This window comes from Myotis yumanensis, unplaced genomic scaffold, assembly GCF_028538775.1.
Source record: "Myotis yumanensis isolate MYYU_CA2020_CCGP unplaced genomic scaffold, mMyoYum1.0.hap1 SCAF_2, whole genome shotgun sequence".
Lineage (NCBI taxonomy): Eukaryota > Metazoa > Chordata > Mammalia > Chiroptera > Vespertilionidae > Myotis > Myotis yumanensis.
Genome location: NW_027223753.1, coordinates 154770642 through 154791180, shown reverse-complemented (window position 1 = coordinate 154791180; position 20539 = coordinate 154770642).

Below are 20539 nucleotides of genomic sequence, written 5' to 3'. Positions count from 1 at the left end.
TTCAGTCCGCAGGCCGACGCTCTATCCACTGAGCCAAACCAGTTTTGGCTATCTGTGATAATATTAAGCATTATCTTCTACTTCTTGCCTTGTCTCTGTTTCCTTTAAGTTTTTTTTTTTCTTTTCTTTTTTCTCTCATCTTTTAATCTATATCTTCAGGTCCTAAATCCTGTTCAATATCTTCTGATTTTTGCTGTTCATTCATATTCTAGCACAAGGTGTCAATTCTGATTGGCTTTGCCTTAGAGTGGTCAGCTAGAAGGAGACTCCTACTATTGATATTCACAGGCCTTTCCTCTTATACAGTTTTTCCTCTGGAAGAAACCTCTGATCTCTTGCCTAGAGGTTGTAAAACAAATGGTCAGGTTTCTCAGAGCTGAGCTAGATGAGTAAAGGGCACAATTCAAGATATCATAATTCAAGATATAGATCTCACAGTTCAATGTATAGATGTTCCTTTAATATTTTTGATTTTTAGTACTTCATCCCACCCTCAAGTTTTTATAATATTCTAGTGTCTCAACCTCCTCACTATTGATGTTAGGGATCAGGCAGTTTTTGTTGTTTGGACCATTCTGTGAATTATAGGATGTGAGTAGCATCCTTGACCTCAACCCAGGGGATGTCAACAACATTCCCCCCTACCCTCATTTTGGGATAAACAAAAATGTCCCTTGGGAGACAAATTAAATCTGGTTGAGATCACACAAGGAAGGCCTTCTATTCAAACACTCTATAGGATAAGGGTCTTGCTTTATTCCGGTGTGTGTGTAAGATTAGGGAGTGGTGTAATTATTATGCATGCAGGAGTGGAGCAGGGATCTAACTATATACAGGCTTCCAACCAATCTTTACATTTTTATCGCCATTAAATCTTTAGAGATACCTGTTGCCTATAATTCTAGAAACTTCCCTGGGTTCTGTAAGAAAAATGCATTGTTTGTTGGCTTCTGCCTTAAAAATGCTTACTCGTCTTTCATGTGCAAAACCAGTAAAATTTTTTCTAACTGCTTCTAGCTTCCAAAGTTTTCTGGATATATCTAACTGCAATTATTTCTTCTTTTATTGTTGTCTTTGTCTTTGAGGGTTGAGAGGATTTTTTGTCCTTTCAACCCTCTGTACTGTAAATCTTATAACTTTGTAGAAGGAAAAATTATAAATATGTGTTCTCTCTCATGCCTCTGCATTAATTTTTAATATTAAATGCAAACCTTAAAATAATGAATGTGTTCATGGCAGGCCACTTCAGGCTATGCCCACAGAACCTGGAGGGTGCTTTATTTTTTCTAGGTTGTTATTACTAATCCAGGAACAATAATCCATTACATGTGTATGCACAGGGGTGCTAGACACTGAATGTTTGTGTCTCCCAAAAATTCATATGTTAAAACCTAACTTCTATGTAATGGTATTTGGAGGTGGGGCCTGTGGGAAGTGATTATGTCATGAGGGCAGAGGTCTTATAGATGGGATTAGTGCCTTTACATAAGGGACTCCAGAGAGTTCCTTCACCCCTTCCACCAAGAGAGGACCCCAAAAAGAAGCACATCTAAGATGATGTACCTTAATATTTAACTCTCTAGCCTCTATAATGCTGAGAAACACATTTCTGTTGTTTATAAGCCTCTCAGTCTATGGTATTCTGTTAGAGTAGCCGATGTGGACTAAGACAAAGGCAACAGCTTACCAACATAGGTCAGGCAATAATTTACTTCTAAGTTTTCAGAATAACCAGCATAGGCCAAGGCCATCATTAGTGCTCAGTTCATTTGTTTATTTGATTCATTTTTTCCTCCCAATTGATCTGTGAAGCTGACCAAACAAATATTAAAACCCAAGGAAAGTGAGCCATAAAGAGTTTAAGCAGCTTGTTTAAAATTACAAAGTTGGTTTGGAGTAGATGTAAGATTGGAAGTACAGTTCATTTTTTTTTCAGTTCTCTATAGAATTATCTCAACACAAGGATGCTCTCACAGCAAAGAGGAAATAAGAAGACTGTGCTGGTTTTAGAAAGACAAGATGGTAGTGCTGCCATGGGATTGTGCACAAGGCACTCCTAAGGCTTACACAGAAGTAACCTCTGGCTTCCTGGGTGATGATGAGCCCTGTAACAGGTATCACTCATGGGCATTTTACTTAGTGTCTGGCTCTATTATAAGTAGTTTCCATCATGTATTTCACTGTATTCTTACAACCACTTCTTAAGGTAAGGTTCTGAGTTGGAAGACAGAACTTGACAGTAGAATCACTACTGTAAAGGAATACATTCTTCTGAAAGTATTAGTCTCACCCTTTTACAAGAGAGAAATTATACTTAAGTATTTAAGAATAGGAGACTCTCATTCTTAAATTGGGTGGTAAGTATGGTGCTACTAATAACTCATATTACAGGAACCAAGTTTATGCATTTTGTTTATTAGTTTAAAATTCAATTAGTTGACCTTGAATTTCTAGCTCAAGTCAAGATCCATAATTTTACCTGCCAATTTGATCACTTGGATGACCCACAGTTTCCTCAACAGAAATTTTTAAAAATTGATTTTTTTTACCTGTATCAGTTAGCTTTTACTGTGAAACACAGCACTTAAAAACTTAGTAGCTTAAAAAATATTTTTTTTTAAGCTGAGTATCTTGTTGGTTGGTAATTTAGCCAAGGCCAAGCTGGGCAGTTCTGATATGGCTGGATTCAACTGATTTTACTCATGTGGCTGAAGTCATCTGGCAGATATCAGAGGCCTAATTGTTTAGAATGATTTTTGCTGGTGAAGGAGACAGAATAAGGCCTCCCACTTCCAAGAAGCCCACATTCTATTCCCTGAAACTTGTGAATATAGTATCTTATATAGCAGAAGGGACTTTGCAGATGTGATTAAGTTAAATATCCAGGTGGGCCCAATGTTATAACACAAGAGTCTTTATAAGAGGTAGGCAGAGGGAGATGCTACTGTGGAGGGGAGAAGGTGATATAATCACAGGAGCAGAGGTTAAAATGATAAACTTTGGGGATGGAGGATGGGGCCAGAACCAAGGAATAAAGGCAGACACTATAAACTGAAAACAACAAATAGATTCTCCCTCAGAGTTTTAAGAAGGAGAAAGACCTGCTGACACCTTGATTTAGCTTAGTGAATCTGACTTTGAACTTCTGACCTTCAGAATTGTCAAGAGAATAATTTTATATTGTTCTGTCACTAAATTTTTGATTATTTGTTACAGCAGTAAAAGGAAACTAATAAAGCTGAGATGGCTGGAATGATCATGGTCTCTCTGCAAATACATTTCCTTCCTTCCTTCCTTCCTTCCTTCCTTCCTTCCTTCCTTCCTTCCTTCCTACCTTCCTTCTTTCCTTCCTCCCTTTTCCTTCTTTTTCTCTCTCTCTCTTTCCTTTCTCTCCTCATTGTGCACCCTACCCTCTAGCCACACTAAGATTTAAGATTTACAGGAAAGGGGTTGAAAGGACAAAAATCCTCTCAACCTTCAAAGACAAAGATAAGAATAAATGAGGAAATAATTACAGTTAAGACATATCCAGAAAACTCTGGAACCTACTAACAGATCCTATAGTATTCCCATAAAAGCTGGAAACAAATAAGAGTATTGTTATTCTTTATATTTATTTCTTAACATTTTGGCTTCCTTTTTCATTCCTCACCCAAAGATATATTTTTATTGATTTGAGAAAGAGGGAGAGAGGGGAGAGAGAGAGAGAGAGAGAGAGAGAGAGAGAGAAAGAAAGATGTGAGAGAGAAACATTGATTAATTGTCTCCAATACATGCCCCAACTGGGGATTGAACTGCAACTTGCATATGTGCCCTGACCCTTGACCAGGAATCAAACCTGAACCTCTAGGTGTAATGACACTTCAACCACCTGAGTCACTCTACCAGGGCTCCGGCTTAGTTTTTATGGAACTTGTTAAATGTGAACTTTTTTTCAGTGAAAATCAGAGGTATAATTTATCTAAGGCAATGAATCATAGATACATATGCAAGGATTGATACATATGCAACACATTACAGTTTGTGCAGCCCATTTAACTGCATCTAATTAAAAAGAGATATCACATTGAACATGCCATGTGATGTTTTTGAATATGCCATGTACTTTAATGCAAGATCAATAATCCATTTGTAAACATGCATATGCATATTCATCTATGTTTACAGACACTGTGGACACCATGTATGCTGCCCATGATATTTCATGCCTCCATGCTCCCCTGTGTGAGATGCCCTGCGCCCCTTGATGGTTTTCTATATCTATATCTTCAGGACTCTGATCAAACATTAATTTCCTAATGATACTTCCTTATCACTGAGTCTCTGTGACAACAGTGTCATCATCTTTCCCCTTATTCCCTTCACCTTTTAAATTTCAGTAAGTGGAAATTGAAACAAATTCTATGAAATATTAATAGCTCTTGATACATACATTTAACAAAAGTTGACTCCAGTATTACAAGTGCTAATATCTCAGAGAAAGTAGAAACAAGTCTAATTGGGAATAAATAAAAAGAAAAGCTATTCTTCTGAGAGTTAAATTGTCCACTCTAGGCAGATAAGCTCCTCTCAGATAATGGAGAATTACAGAAGTTAAATCATGTGCTTGAGAGAAGCACTCAATCAAGTCCATCAGCTGGTTAAAAATAAACTTAGGCATGGTATCACTATAAATTTATTTTTTATCTAGGATCTTTCCTTTCCAATTTAAAAATCATTCTCTAAAGCTTGCATTTTCTATGAAGTCTATATCTACTAAAATGCATCTCTGTTCAGTGTTCTCAATTATCTGTACTTTATCCATTTTTTTCTTTTTATTCATAAGCATTTGGGGCAGAGACACACTTTATCTCTATGATATATTCAAAAAGTGCAGGGTACATCCACAAAGCTTCATATACAATCATAATAACAATAATCTGTATTACATATGACAGGTAAAGAATTACTATTCCAGCACTCATCATTTCAAATGAGAATAAATAAAGCTCTATGCATTTCATTAAAGTGTTTCTCTCAAATCTGGTTTGTGGAACATAGATAACAATCTGCCTATTTCTGCAAAGATATTTTTTCATTGAAAACATGTCTAACAATTTCTAATACACTTTCACACAAACTTAGTTTACATTTAGTAAATAAAGTCAGATGTTTCATAAAAAAACATTGAATTAGTTTTATGGTACATTAGCTTGATGGAATATTACATAGCCATTAAAATGATGAATGTGTGGACTATACAGATACATAGAAAATTATATACTGTGGGAAGGGTAATACAAAGTAAGATGATATGATCATCTCTTTGTATACATTATTTGTTATGCATAAAGCTTGGAAGGGGCCACCCTTAAAAGCTGTTTTCTTAGGAAACCATTATATAATCTACATATTTGAATTTGTTTTTAAAACAATAGTATTTAAACAATATTTACTAGAATAAACTGTAAACATCCAGGTCATAGAAATTCTTATAATGTATGTTATGTCAATAGAAATAAAAATAGAAGCTTAAAAACATTGTCTCATCTGTAAAATGAGGGCATTGGTTAAAATCATCTCTGGAGTTCCTTTGACCATTGAACATCAGTTACTCATGACAACATTACCAGGAAAGGGGTAAGTTCTCTTTATTTTCATGACATCAAGAGGAAATTAGGAACATTGTCCTTGAAGTTAGATTCCTTATTTTAAATCATCCCTCCACCATTGAACATCCACTGGATATCTGACCTGGGACCCGTAGCTTATCTTTCCTAAGTCTTGGTTTCCTCCCTTGTCAAGTAGAGGTAATAAAATATTACCGTATAATATTGTTGAGAGGATTAAGTGAAGGAAAACTTGTAAAGTGAGTGCTTTGCACAGAGCCTGGTACATATTAAGCTTTCAATAAAAGGTAGTTCTATACACATACCTCAAGGCCACTACTGATTTACCAATGGTTTCTCCCCAAAGAAAACCCAATGAAAAAAATATCCCTAGAAATAATACTCTGCAAATTAGGCCAATCTAGATGAATTCTCAACCAACAGAGAGTTTATTTTATTTCTTTAAAGAGATATTTTCTTATATTCAAACTTTATTTGTAACAAAAGCAGACTTTTGCATGCTGCCTGTAGCAGGCGACCTTTTTGCCAGTGGGGCTTTGTGACAGAGTTGCAGGCATTCTGAGAAGTCATTGAGCATTTTGTGAATTGCTTTCTTTTGGTAAAAGTCACTGGAATTTGGAACTAAAAGTCTTTAGACTAGATAGAATGCCAATCATGGTGCATTCAATATTCCAACATTTGAATGGATCATTTTGAATTTCTCATTCTATTCTCCACCCCTCTTTCTACAGAACATATGTAAAATAGGGGGTTTATATTTTGACTATGTTTTGTGTCCCCATCCTGCCTGTATGGTTTAGTGTGAGGGTTCAGTGAAGGAAAACAAATAGGTAATCAAAGGACTAGTTAAAATATGGTCAGATTTCTACATAATTATATGTCTTACACACCTGTCTTAGACTCACTGTGAATATGTTTAGGAAAAAAATCTTCCAACTTACTAAATGAGTGCAATTAGGCCCTTCTGAAATCTTATAAGAGAGAAAAAATTGTTTTTCTCATTCTTATTATAAGGGTATGCAGCTCTCTCTTATAGGGAGAGATTTAACTATACTCACCTCTGCAAGGCCCAGTCAGAGAACAGGCAGGCATTCCAAAAGGGAAGCTCTGCCTCTCCAGAACTGGCATTTTCAGATATATTGGATTGATTTTAAAGACTAGGAAAGTAGCCCAGCTGGTGTTTCTCAGTGGTTGAGCTTCGGCCTATGAATCAAGTCATGGTTTGGATTTCAAGTCAGTCGGGGCACATGCCCTCATGCAGTCACAATCCCCAGTATGGGGCATGAGGAGGCAGCTGTTTCTATCTCTCTCTTCCTCCCTCTTCATCTCTGAAATCAATAAAAAAAAATGTTTTAAAAAGTACTAGGAAAGTTGAATGGGAATAAGAGACTTTCCTTATTAAGTAATAAGGGCATCTCTAGGGAGAAGGTAGGTCCAAACTAGCCAATGCTAGTCCTAGCTTCTTGAAGTTTGTAACCGATGATGTTAAGAACAAGGTCATGCTATTCTACTGCTGTTCTAACCTGGCCCATAGGTTACTGCTCTCTTCTTAGCTCCCACATTCACTATATTTTAACAATCGGTCTCCAAACCACAGAATGAATCCCTTGAGACTAAGGAATTATGCATTAAGGATTGATTATTTATCTTTGTTCACCTAGTTTCTAGTTCCTAAGAAACCAATCATAAACACTTGACTACTTCACAAAGTAGGGAAGTCATACATTTAATTAGGTTCAAAATATGCTGATTTATCTGTTGTGACTTAAGAACAAAACACAGCCTTCAGAGGTTGGTGCCTGTTAGGACTAACTACTGCCATGATTTGCAAGAAACAATCCTTTCTGGTTTTTCCAGAGGCAGCACTGGCCTAAATGGTGTATTTTTGTGTCCCTGTACCCTTTTCTGATCTGTGGACTTAAGTAATTCCTTAGATTGACTTCCAATAACTTTGTATGTTTGTGTAATTGCACAGCATTTATCCATCTTGCACACTGCAGAAGTTCCCCAACTTAAGATGTTTCAACTTATGAATTTTTCACTTTACGATGGAGCAAAAGGAATAAACATCCAGTAGAAACCCCACTTCGCATTTTGATCTTTTCCCAGACTAGTGGCTTGCAGTGAGATACTCACTTATGATGCTGGGCAGCTCCCAGTCAGGCACAGGGTCTCAACAACCGATAGTCTACAGGGTACTGTGGTGCCTGTGTTTTCTGGATATTATGTTCTGAGTGCATTTAAGGTAGGCTAGGCTAAGCTATGATGTTTGCTAGGTGAGGTGTATCAAGTCCACTTTAGACTTAAGGATGTTTTTAACTTAAGATGGATTTATCAGGACATAACATCCTGAGTCAAAGAGTGACTGTTATTAGCAATTGCTGAATTTTTCTAGACTCCAGTCACCTAGAAATTAAGGCCCTACGGCTAGATTGTCTTAAAGATAGTACTCCACTCTGTACGTTTTTACCTGGTGATTAAAGACTAGATGTTGCCGAAACCGGTTTGGCTCAGGGGATAGAGCATCGGCCTGCGGACTGAAGGGTCCCAGGTTCAATTCTGGTCAAGGGCATGTACCTGGGTTGCGGGCACATCCCCAGTGGGAGATGTGCAGGAGGCAGCTGATCGATGTTTCTCTCCCATCGATGTTTCTAACTCTCTATCTCTCTCCCTTCCTCTCTTTAAAAAATCAATAAAATATATTTAAAAAAAAAAAAAAGACTAGATGTTTAGGGGCACATACTTATTTTATAACAGTAAGTTCTCCTCTTCTCCACTTCATAACACCTTGACAGTAGAATCCAGCTCAAAACAAAAGTAGGAGGTAAAGAAAGAAGCTGTTTTCTGACTCAGTACTAAAATAATAGAGACAAGGCTGAAAATAAGTAGCTAAGGAAATTGCTTTTTGTGTTTGTGTAATTTTTTTTCAAGTTTTCCTATTGTAACTTTCTTTTTTTTGTAAGAAAAATCATCAAATAAGAAGGGTTTTCCATTTTCTGCTGGCTGCTTCCCCCCGCCCACCACCTTCCATCCCATGCCCAGGGACTATGCATTGAAAGCAATGTTAACTGACATAATTAATGAAGGGCTGAGTGCATGCATGTGGTATACTGTTATTTTATGACCAGGAGCTCTTCTAGATATCTTCTCAACTTCTCTCCTGGGTTGCTGTAGAGTTTGATCACTGTATTGTGTAAGTTTCCCCATGTGTGCAATGAACAGGGCTATATCATACATATCTGTGGATGCTGCTGTGATGTATATCATAAAAGATCAATACTCATCCAACACATTAATATCTCTTGGCAAAGGTACAAAAAGACACAGTAATTGTTGCATTGCCTACACATGTCCCTGTGGCTGATTTGCATTTAACAGCTGGGGAAGTAGCCTCAATTCTGGACTGCTTTGCTGTGGACAGATGGACCTCATCTTTCTTACTTTCCTTGAACTAGACTGCCCTCTTGGGAACTGTTCTCTTCTGTGAAAATCTCCAAACCTCAGATCTCGTCACTGATAACAAAATAAGCAAGCAAACAAAAAAAGGTTTAATTTAAAAAATAAAACCAATAATATCAAAGTGAGCAGATTATATTACTTGGCAATGTTACCTGCCAAAACAAAATGTAAAGAACAGACTGTACACATTTGCTACATGTCATTAACACTGTCTAGTAGCTTTCTTTGAGATGTGAGGAACAACTAATTGACTATTAACAGCACTACATTCCAACAGAGTGGATGTTATAGAGCAATTCATTTCTCCCAGTCATCTAATTCACTTCAATTTTGTGACCACTTACTGTACAAACTGTTTAATAGGTTTCCTGGAGCATATAAAATGAATGACATGGACTTTCTCTTCTTTAACTTTTACTAAACACTTTTTGAATGTATGGCATATTGGGAGCAGCCCATTGTAGAATATTGGGATCTTTAAGGAACATTGGAGAAAGGAAAGGCATAACTTGTACTCATGGAAAAATCTTAGTAGAATGCCTTATAAAACATTAGAACTTAAGATTAGAATAATTTAAGAACATGGATTTTTGAATAGAATATACCAATGTCTGAACTCTGTCAATTATTTTACCAGGGAAATTTACATAAGTTATTTAATTTCTTGACACCTCACTTTCTCATTTGTGTACATATTTTCATTTAGTAGTTCAAAATTAGTTGGATATGAGCAAGTTAATGTGTGACTCAATCTAATAAAAATGATGTTTATATGAAGGTGTTGCAAAGGCATGATTGAATGCCCAGTATTAACTATTAGCTGCTGCTGCTGCTGCTGGAACTGCTTGATGTTGCTCCTGTTACTACTGCTACCATTATCACTACCATCACCTTTGCAGCCACCACCATCATCACTACTACCACTACTACCACCACCAATACTACAATATTCTACCACAACTACCACCAACCATCACCACTACTACCACTACTATTACTACTACTTGTTATTATTTTCATGATTGACAGTTTCACCAATTACTATTGTCATCATCATCTTCATTATCGTCATTTTCATTAAGTGAAATAAAATGAGTTACCCAAGAATGGAAGAAAAATATGTTTCTTAAATTACTAAGAACACTTTAAAATTCTCATTACTATTTTTTTCTTTAAATATATTTTTATTGATTTTAGAGAGGAAGGGATAGAGGGAGAGAGAAAGAGAGATAGAAACATCAGTAATGAGAGAAAATCATTGATTGGCTGCCTCCCGCATGCAGGAAATCAAGCCTGCAACCTGGGCATGTTCCCTGACTTGGAATCGAACCATGATCTCCTGGTTCATAGGTCTATGCTCAACCCCTGAACTACACCGGCCAGGCTTTCATTACTACTCTTGACTACTTTATGGAACAATATAGGTGTAGGGCTGAAAGTTAGGAATGAGGTTCAAGGCAGAAACTATGTATGTTGGACTTCTTGTGGATCCAAAACTCATTTGTTTTAAAATTAATACCAACACTGAAAATTAAATAGAAACAAGGTAATTAAAGGTAATTGAAGGTAATTAAAGGAATACAGAAATTTAGGTCAAGTAGAAATAAAGGGGAAAGAGACCATCCAAGAAATAAAATGTGTTTAGTATGGAAAAAAAATGTTGAATCAAGGTAAATCTTTTCTAAAAGAGAGAAAAAAATGACAGAAAATGTTCTTTTTAGAAAGTAGGCTTAAATAATAAATGACACAGATTCTATTTGCAATTCTTTTTGGATCATATTATACCTATGTTGAAGTCATGCAAAAATTCTCTCCTGAGCCCTAGCTGGTTTGGCTTAGTGGCTAGAGTGTTGGCTCATGGACTGAAGGGTCCCAGGTTTGATTCTGGTCAAGGGCACATGCCCATGTTGCGGGCTTGATCCCCAGCAGGGGGTATGCAGGAAGCAACCAATCAATGATCCTTTCTCATAATTGATGTGTCTATCTCTCTTTCCCCCTCCCTTCCTCTCTAAAATCAATAAAAAATATATTTAAAAATGAATTAAAAAGTAAAAGAAAAAACAGTTTGTAAAAAAAAAAATCCCTTCTGAGAGACAGACAATATACTAGCAATAGCCCTGACTTAGGTCCCATGCCTAAAATTATTGCTAACCATTTAAGTGACCATGATCAAGTTCCTAGATTATTCCATGTATAAGATTCTATACTGATACTCAAAATGCAACATTACTCAGCTACTTTCCAGTTTAAACATGTGACTCTTATTTTTACTAATCAGCTACTTAATATCAATTTAGAAATAGTTTATTTCAAGCAAATTTTTAATAATCCAAGGCAAAAAAATCAGGAAAGGATATTCTCATTGGAAGAAGAAATGAGAACACATTTTTAAAGTCAGAAATGTATAACATTGTATTGATTCTAGCTGCATTCTGTGGCCTTCTATGGGCCATAGCTGATTATATTAAATACATACACTTTCTCATACACTAGACGATTTGGATTGCAAACAGCAACCTAGTTTGACATCTGGGAAGATGTGCTAGTAAGTCATTTTATGTTGGGGATAAAGACAAGAAATATCTTGGAAGCCAATTGGATAAAAATGATTTTAACATCTCTGGAAACATAATCAGGGAACTAATCAATGTAACATCTTCCCAGATGTCTTAGAAAAAGAGTAGAAAAGGAAGTTAGTGGGGAAAAAATGACATTAAAGTGCAAAAAATAATTTCCTCATAGTCACTCTATCACACAGATAGAGATACTCTCACATGCTACGCATATCACCACCAATGTACTCCACCCTCCACCCCCAACCATTAAATGCTGGGACCTCACCTTTGCTTTAAATCTACTCTGCAGGCCAGTACAATACCACAACAAATAACAGTTATTGTTGTTACCATCCATTTATTATATTAATACATTAATAATACTATGCAATGCTAATATTTAATAATTATAGATTATACCAATGAATTAACAATCATGTCATAAAGTATTAATAATAAATAAATGTCAAAATAATAGCAATGCATGTTAATAATAATTATTAATGTTAGTAAGAGCATTTTGTATCTAGAAAGCTGGTAGAAGAGTGGAAAACTACTCAGCAGCTGGCAAAAAGCTGAAACTAATGCTAGCAGTGGCAAAATAGATAGTTAACCTGGGACTAATTTAAAGTGTACAGTGTCCCATAAGCTAAAATTTAAAATCCCCATGATTGAATGGATTGACCATTAAGTGTGTCCAAAGGTTGGGGCTTCTTAGACAAATGAGATGCAATAGACACATCAAACTGGAAAGTGATATGTCCGCCATTCTGACATTTCCTACTCCTTCTTTGGTGAGCCTGTCCATATGTAAATGTGCCTTTACTCAGACACATATTTTTGCATATCAAATCTGCTTTCTTATGAAATCTGAAACTCAAGATTGCAGAAAATATACAAACATTCAAATGGGTCTTTATATATATACTAGAGGCCCGGTGCACAAAAATTTGTGCACTCAGGGGGGTGGGGAGGGGGGTCCCCTAGGAGATAACGACCTGCTGGCTTAGGCCTGCTTCCTGGTGGCAGAGGGCAGGCCCAATCCCTAAGTGCAGCCCCTGGTCAGGCTCAGAGCAGGGCCGATTGGGGAGTTGGGGCGCCACCCCCTGTCATGCACAGAGCAGGGTGGATCAGGGGGTTGGGGTGCTGCCCCCTGTCACTCACAGAGCAGGGCCCATTAGGGGGGTTGTGGCTCCATACCCTGTCACACACAGAGCAGGGTCGATCAGGGGGTTGGGGAGCTCCCCCCTGTCACGCACAGAGCAGGGCCGATCAGGGGGTTGGGGAGCTCCCCCCTGTCACGCACAGAGCAGGGTCGATCAGGGGGTTGGGGAGCTCCCCCCTGTCATGCACAGAGCAGGGCCGATCAGGGGGTTGGTGCGCTGCCCCCTGTCAAACACAGAGCCGCAGGGCAATCAGGGGATTGGGAAACTCCCCCCTATCAGGCACAGAGCAGGGCAGATAGGGAAGTTGTGGCCCCACCCCCTGTCACACACAGAGCCGCAGGGCGATCAGGGGGTTTGGGCGCTGCCCCCTGTCATGCTGATCCTGGTGCCGGGAGGCATATTACCCTTTTACTATATAGGATAGAGGCCTGGTGTACTGGTGGGGGCCAGCTGGTTTGCCCTGAAGGGTGTCCTGGATCAGGGTGGGGGTCCCCACTGGGGTGCCTGGCCAGTCTGTGTGAGGGGCTGAGGGCTGTTTTCTGGAAGCGAGTGACTGAAGCTTACAACAGCTCCTTGTTTTCTTTTTTTTTTTATTATTCTGGGCCAGCTTTAGCTCTGAGGCCTTGCTGCTGAAAACATCGATACAATGTTGCTAAAGCCTGGCTGAATGAAAGCCAGTTTCTGGGGGTTGTTTAGCTTCTTATTTGCAACATAGTACATAGTTGCTTAGAGTTGCAGTTGAGAGGCGGGGAACGTTGGAGTCCGCAGTCACTGGAGAAAGCAAGCCTCATGTTCGCTTCCAGCTGCCTGGCTGCCAGCCACCATCTTGGCTGACAGTTAATTTGCATATACTCACTGATTAGCCAATGAAAAGGGTAGCGGTCGTACGCTAATTACCATGTTTCTCTTTTATTAGTGTAGATATATTATCCTACTGCAGAACATACCACCACAGTGATAGATTGCTATTATTGTGATGATGATTCCAGGTTGTGCTTTTTAGTAAGTCTCTGAAATCTTTTGATTCTATATTAGAGTCTGTGTTCTGTAGCAAAACTCCCTGCCTATTGGACTTATTCATTTTTAGATCTACCTGATCAAGACTGCATTTATGACTGAAAATTCAATAATATAAATCCTTTGCTGTTTTTATTTTTGCACAGGCTACTTTCTCCCCCATGTAGTTAAAGAGAAATACAGTGGAGCAGAACTATGTGTATAATTTTTCTTAGGTTGCCTAGATTTTAGTGTGTAACTTTCTGTAAAATGGAACTTCATGTTTCATTTACTCCTCATAGCAACAAACACAACTATTAAAATGTATTAAAGTTAGGGAGGCACGATATTTAAGGAGAATGCAGTAAAACTTTCAGGAAGCTCTCTACTATACTGAGTTATTTGAATGTGATGATATATCACTGCCACAAATAGTTTAAATGCATAGATACCTGTCCAGACTTTCATTCTTTTCTTTTGTGAGAAAGACCATGCTAGAATGTGTCCCTTCAACCCTGTGTGTACTTTACGGATGAATTAATTTTGACTTTACAGGAATCTGGCCTACTTTAGAACATCACTCACACAAGAGAAGTGATCCTACTGTATACAAAAAAAAAAAGTGCCATCTTGACGGAGTCAGTCATGTTTATCAGAAACCATAAGCCAGGATGACCTGCCCATCATTAGAGAGCATCCACATCCCAGAAGAGCCATTTCTTGCCAGTATCATAACTCAACAACTTGGCATCATCTGGCATTTTAAGGCTTGTGTAAGCAATTAGGAGAAAGAAATTTTTATTTAGTACTTTGTGGACATATGTGTTCTTACAGACTCTGAAAATGTTACACAAAGGCACTGACTGAGAATGTAAACTACATATTAAAATAATCAAAACTCTCTATCATAAGTGTTAGATGGCATATCTCTTAAGACTGGCAGATGAAAATCTGTAGTATGTGAACTTTGATACAACTGCAGTCAACATTGCAGTCTGTGCTTATGGGATTCCACACTAAGCACCACAGAAAGGAAAGCTAACTGGTACACACATACAGTATATTCCTATACTTCATTTTAAGGCACAAATCATTAGAGAGCTTAGATGTTTAATTTTATTTTACCCACACTTTTGCCAAGCCATCTGTAATTATGAGTTTTAGTTGATTGTTTTCCCAGAAATGTTTTTATTCAAGGGCAGATGCTGCTCGTTTTTACCTACTTAAGTGAATGTGCAGTTTGCAGTACAATCCGATCTTCCCCTGTGGAAACAGACTGTCCTCTGCTGAAGGGTGATTATTGCTTAGTCAGCTGTCCTGACGCTACTAGAATCAGTTGCTATGGAAAGGGGAGTGGGTGGAAGATTGATAGACTCAAAGGAACTCTTTAAGAAAAAGGTTGAACCAATTTTCAGTGGGAAAAAGGGGGAAATAATTAAAAATAAATTCTTTCTGGAAAAGATCAATAACTAGAAAATTAACCTTTGAACTAATTGTTATAGGAAATCTATTTAATAATATTTTCTAACCAGAAGACTAATTTTTAAATTGACTCATATTGTCTCATGCAACTTTTTAAAACAAATATAAAGAATCCCATAAAACATCACTCCAAAGAAAAGCAAAAACAATGGTTTTCTTGCTTTTAGGAAAAAAATACCTTATAGGGAAAATTTTAATTACCTCCATTTAGCATATTCAGAAGTGGTTAAGGTTTAATTTAATGCAGTATACTTATATTTATATAAATGGAAGGTAAATTAAAGAGAATGTGAGTTGAAGTAGAAGAAAATATACAATGTAGCAAAAGTACTATATACTATCTATATTTTAATATTAAGAGGTAAGCAATATTGTGGATATCTTTAAAAAATCTATAAAAATATATATTTTTAGTATTTTTAAACCCAGCTTTATTGAGGTATACTTTACATACAGTAAGAGTCACTAATTTTAATTGTGCATTTTGATGAGTATTGAGAAATGTATACAGTTTGTATTCTCAGTGGTAATCATGATGTAGAAAGCTTCCATTAACCTAAAAGTTGCCTGATGCCCTTCTGTAGACAAAGCCTTTCCCTCACCCCCAGTTCCTGGCAAACACAGTTCTTTGTGTCACTATGTTTTTTGCCTGCTCTAGAATTTCATATAAATGAATAATACAACATATTCTGTTTTGGGTTAGCTTCTTTCAAAGAACATAATGATTTACAGATTCAGCTATGTTGTTGTACGTGTCAGTAGTTAGAATTATTTAAGTGTGAAAGATATGCCACTAAATGGATGTACAATTTATCAATTCATCAGCTGATGGGCAGTTGGATTGTTTCTAGTATTTTAGCTACTGTGAATAAAGCATCTATGAGTATTCAAGTACTAATCTTTTTGTGATCATATGTTTTAATTTTTCTTGTGTAAATACTTAGAATTACTCGGTCATCTGGTAAGAGCATGTTTAACTTTATAAGAAACTGTCATTTCTTCCAAAGTGGCTAAAATCACTTTGAATTTCTGCTAGCTGATTCTGAGCATTCCAGTTGCTCCACATTCTCATCAGTACCCTCTGTAGTTCTAGATCAGTGAGCTATTATGATCGTGAATCACAGTAAGAGTTTCATTTTATAGTATAACCCATGATGCACACGCATAACAAAATATTTTATGAAATAGTACTTTAGTTTACTACATTAAGGCAGTCTGATTTCTGTTTTCTATTCCTTGTAATTTTGTTAAAAAATAAAAATGCATGTTTTAACTATTATTAATTACTAGTGGCCCGTTGCATGAAGATTCGCGCAATAGGCCTTCCTTCCTCTAGCTGCCGGCACCGGTTTTCCTCTGGCACCTGGGACCCAGGCCTTTCGTTTGGCTGTAGCAGCGAGGCTTGGCTTCTCTGCTCCGGCTGCTCCCAGTCCATCCTTTTTTTTTCCAGCTCCTTGAGTGGAGCCCAGGCCCCCAGCCCCTCCTTGAGCGGAGCCCAAGGCAGGCAGAAAACTTGGCTTCCTCCATCGCTGGGAGCAAACCAAGCCTCCTGCTTGCTCCAGCTCCGTGGCCGCCGCCATCTTCAGTTGTCTTCAGTCTTTGCTCTGTGCCTGCTTATGCAAATTAACTGCCATCTTTGTTGGGTTAATTTGCATAGTCACTCTGGCTGGTGGGTGTAGCAGAGTGGTGGAGTGATGGAGTGATGGTTAATTTGCATGTTTCTCTTTTATTAGTGTAGATACAGTCTACTAAAAGTTTGACCTACAATTAAAAAAAAAACATAACAGTTTTTGAAACATACATATACTCACACAAATATCTAATTTTAGGTTGTTGGTTTATTTTTATAATGAAACTATGGATGCATGGTATAGCATGATTTTCTCCACCAGGGATGAGTTGCTTGAGATTAGAAGGGAAAGCTGGATGAAGAATTAATCTGGGTTTGGGGTTTTGCCAAATAGATGAGATGGACATGAAACAGGGCAGGATACTGACAGAAGGTGGTAGAACTTTGCAGTGAGTCAGCCTGGACATGGCAGAAAGTGATAGAGCTAGCAAGCCTATGCTAGAAGTGGACCATTGGGCACAGTTTGGAACCATTAGGCAGCCATCACTAACAGCCACCAAAGTAACTGCTTTTTCTCTATATTTTCAGACTATTTTACATTAAAAGCCATGTCCATAAAAGGGTGGGTTTAGAAAAAAGAAATTAGTTATGGTTAAACCTTTATTTAGAAAGAATACTGAGACTATTATCTGAAACCATTAGGTTTAATAAATTATTTATATACTAGAGGCCCAGTGCAGGAAATTCGTGCATGGGTGTGGTCCCTAGGCCTGGCTGGTGATCGAAGGGTGAGCATCTGGCGTGGAAGGGCAGGTCCCAGCTGACCTCTGGGCCCTGGACAGCACCTGGGCCCCTCGGCCCTTACACGCCCCCCTCCACCTGCGTCATCGGGCCCCCAGCCAGCTCCCTCAGTGTCAGGGAGCCAGGCAGCGACCCTGCCCCCCGCCGCTACCATCAGTTGCCATCTGCGGGGTGATCAGCAGGGTGATAAGGCCCCTCTTGCACCCGTCTTGGCCTGGCGCCACCCACTCACCTACTCCACCATCCTGCTGCGATTCCACTCTCATCGGGGCCCATCAGGGATGGCAGCGCCTCCACTGCCTCCCACTGCCAGCACCACATTGCTGATGCCTGCCATGTTCTGTGCTGCCCTTTGGTGGTCAGCACACATCATAGCGAGCAGTTGAACTCCTGGCTGAGGGGACGATTTGCATATTAGGCTTTTATTATATAGGATTGTCCTTAATGTTTTTCCTACATGCTTGTCCAGGAATTAGATACATCAAGATAAGCAATGGTTGAAACTTGAGAGACTAGAGATATTAAATGAGGCTTTACTGGAATAATAGTCTGAAGAGAGTTGACTCATAAAAAGTAAAAAATAAACATTAATTTTTCTGTGTAACTCACAGATTTTCTTCCACTTTAAAAAACTTCACAGTGGCTTCTGCTTTTCCCATTAAAATTCACCAATATTTTTCTTCCTGTCAAAGAGTATCCACCTAGAAACTGAACTTTGTAAGGTCTTATCTTAGAGGAAAGTGTGTGAAGTTGCAGAAACCGTTAGTACACTGATTCAACATTTCAGATTAGCAAAGGAACATGGTCCAAGGTCACTGAATAAATTATACTGCATAAAAAAAAGAAAATTACACCCTGACATAGTATGATTTTAATAAAAAATGAAAATGGAATTTATGACCCCCTTTCTTCAGGCTACTAATGTTCACTGCCAAAAGATGAATCCCTTCTGTGACATTAAATGTGAGATGTGCTACAGAAAATGTTGTGAACGAATTCACTTGCCAAGAAGAGAGGCAAAGTGTATACATGCATGTATTTTTATACCCATCTGCTATCACCATGAAGCCAAATATGTTTGAGGCAAACAAATCAGGCCAAATAAGTTCATTTTCTCCCCAGTGCAACAATGAAATCCAAATGAATAAATGAGATGCAGGTCTAACAGAATTAACAGAAGGAAAGTAACAATGCTGATTTGAAAGAAGTGACAGGCATTTTAACTGTAGCACTGAAAATAATTTAAAATAGCCCTTCTAGGAACCTTTGATAGGCCACTGTCAAACTGAAACAACATGCATTGAGCTTCTAATAAGACACCTCTAAATATAATATTAATGAATATTGTCATTAACAACTCATGGGATACAGTAAAGAAATATTAAAAGCATAATTTAAAGATGAAACAAATATAAGGGCACAGTAGCATGATGTGAGTTTAGATAAGCATACATTATACCCTGGTTAAATTTGAGAAATTGGTTAAAACCAGTAAGCTGAAATCTTTTTAGCACAAATATAAAATGGCTCAGTAGTGGCAGAAATTAACAGATGCCTTTATTCAGAATGACAAAATCTGAGACAGACTCTGCAGGATGGTTGGATGCATAGATTAATGAAGCTTTTAATAAGATACCATTTTACTAAATATGCCATGGAGGAATATCTTCTCCAGCAGTTAATATTTTCATTTTGCCTTAAAGGGAAAACATTAGTTTATAAACTCCGAAATGTCAAGATGCTTCTTATCAATTCTTTTATTAAAACTCTAAGAGACAAAATTGGACATTGCATAGCATCATGAAGAGAGAACTTCCTTCTATTGCAGTTTAGAAGGTAACTTTTCTTAATATAGCATTTGCTTGGAACAGCTCTTCCTTTATAATGCCTGTTTAGATTGTCTCCCTCTCTCCTTACAAGCCCTCAAACCTTCCTTGAATCTATACCTCTGCCTCCATTACCTCCTGTGTCCACATTTTGCTCAGGTGTTTCACTTGGAAGATATTAAAAATGGCCTTATGTTTCCTGCCTATGCAGTGTTATTCCCCAGGTTTTATTTTCCTTTGAACTCTAACATTTGGTATCAGTGACCACGTGCCTCTCTTTCGAAATACTTCCTTCCTTTGGCTTTTGCATGGGTATTCTTTCTCCTTTCTCTTCCTCGCTGTGGCCTTTCCTTCCTGTTCTATTTTATGAGAGCACCTTCTTTACTTCTACCTACTAACAATGAGGTTTCCCATGTGCTCAATTTTTTTCTTTCTATACACTCAATCTACTGATATATTTTCTCTCCAGGAATTCACGTAACATGTCTATTTTTATCTAAAATTCTCTAATCTACATCTTCAACCTTGAACTTTACCCTTGTCCTCATTTAGTGACTTATTCCACTAAATAAGTAATTTTAAAATATGCATTTATTTTTTTATTTTTTACTTTATTGTTTAAGGTATTACACATAGTAGTACATATGTCTCCTTTTTCTTCCCATTGACCTTCTCCCAGCCTCCCCTTCCCCCATCACTTGCCCTCTTCCCCCCACCCCCTGCCGTGGCTGAGAATTTCTATTGTTGCCTCAAATTTAACATTTTCTCTGGAAGCAGGATTCCACTCGTAGTCATTTATTTTGTTCATATGAGTAAAACCACTGTTCTCCCTCTCTGCTAGATTTTGACTCATTCATTCTATTTTCCCTCTTTTATTTTTATTGGGTCAGTCACATTCAATCATTCGCTTCCAGGCCCTGTGTATTACTGTAGTCCAGGTACTTTGCACAGAGTGGCCAATTCCTGGGAAGGCTTTCAATGTGCCCGGTACCATCCATCCTACACTCTGCTGCCTCCGCAAAGCTCCTTAACACAAATTCCATCTCATCACTTTTCTGATTAAGAACTTTCAATG